The sequence below is a fragment of the Galeopterus variegatus genome, unplaced genomic scaffold (genome assembly GCF_000696425.1).
Source record: "Galeopterus variegatus unplaced genomic scaffold, G_variegatus-3.0.2 Scaffold3374, whole genome shotgun sequence".
Taxonomy (NCBI): domain Eukaryota; kingdom Metazoa; phylum Chordata; class Mammalia; order Dermoptera; family Cynocephalidae; genus Galeopterus; species Galeopterus variegatus.
In genome coordinates this window covers 187,144-188,443 of record NW_007729485.1, presented here as the reverse complement: position 1 = coordinate 188,443, position 1,300 = coordinate 187,144, and the positions used below count along the sequence as shown (strand labels likewise).

At 50.1% G+C, this 1,300-nt stretch overlaps 1 protein-coding gene across 1 annotated transcript in view; it reads right to left on the bottom strand.

Annotated features, from left to right (window-relative positions):
• URB2 (URB2 ribosome biogenesis 2 homolog (S. cerevisiae)) overlaps nt 1–1,300 on the bottom strand; it is a 32,919-nt gene that overhangs the window by 9,822 nt on the left and 21,797 nt on the right. The window lies entirely within an intron of this gene.

Genomic DNA, 1,300 nt, shown 5'->3' with positions numbered 1-1,300 from the left:
TGACCACCCACACATCCTACCCCCAATGCCCCTCTGCAGAAACACGAGGGAGACACGATTTAATTAAGCTTAAACATGCTGATCTAGAGAGACGGACGGCTCTCAGTAGAAGCCTCCACCGCCTGTGGAATATTCCATGACCAAAGCAAACACCCAAAGAAAGATAAAGACTGCTGCCAGTGGATGCTGGGATGTCACAGCCTTAGCTAATGCCCGAGGCCTTTGGTTTTCAAGATTAAAAATAAAAATATAACTGATAAGCACAAATGAGACATGAATAATGAGGCCAGAAGCCAGACACTCTTCATAACGTAACCTGAGAATGACACTCAGTGACGTAGGGTTCGATTTACTGCGCGCCTTCTTGGCCCTCCGGGAAGTGGTACTATTACATCTCATTTTAGTCTTCGGTAACACAGAAAGTAATGCCAGCTCACACGTTAATGACTTGTGTGCTTGGGAGAGAACAAGATTCCATTTAAATGCTAAGTGCAAGGAAATTAAACTACAAGCCCGCACCTCACGCAAGGGAGACGGGCAGGGGCCGTCTTCTCATGCCCTGTGGCTCTTCCATGCCACCACGCCACGTGACCCAGCCACACGCTCTTGTGCCAGGCTGCCCCATGTCCCCACCTGCCCAAAGGACAGGCTGAGCAGGGCCGGTGGGCTGGGAAATCACTTGGGCATGGCTGAAGCCCACGCAGCCCTGCCCCAACAGGCGCACCAAGGACTTTACATGATTTGCAAAGGGGGGGTGGATATCCTACAGAGAAAACAATACAAAGGTTCGTCTACACGCACACACATACACAGATACACACACAGACAGGCTGGCTTTGCTCAGGCCCATGACATTCAAGTGAAGCGAAGTTAAGATTTATAAATTCCTGTAGCGCACTCTGCATGGGTCACAGCGTCTTCAGGAATTTGAAAACAGCACAGACGTTCAAATGGGCGATGACTGTTGAATACCCATCACCTATGACACTGAGTGAAAAAGTCAGATTAATTTGAACAGAAGGATTTTTTTAATCTATCTGAACAAATCTACCTGTACCTCCACCTCATCTCCCGCTTTCAGTGTCTGAGCAGCTCAGTCCATGACAACAGACCCTAGTGTGCAGACCCATGTGCTCCTGCTGCCGAGGGTCCCTGGGACCCTGACTCCAGAGGCCCTGCCCCGTGAGAGCTCTGGTCCTCACATCTGGGCAGCCTTTGCTCCTTATTCTATGACTCAAGGGATGCACTGAAACAGGCCCCTAGGTGTGCTCAGCACAAGAGAACCAAGGGTCACAGAGCA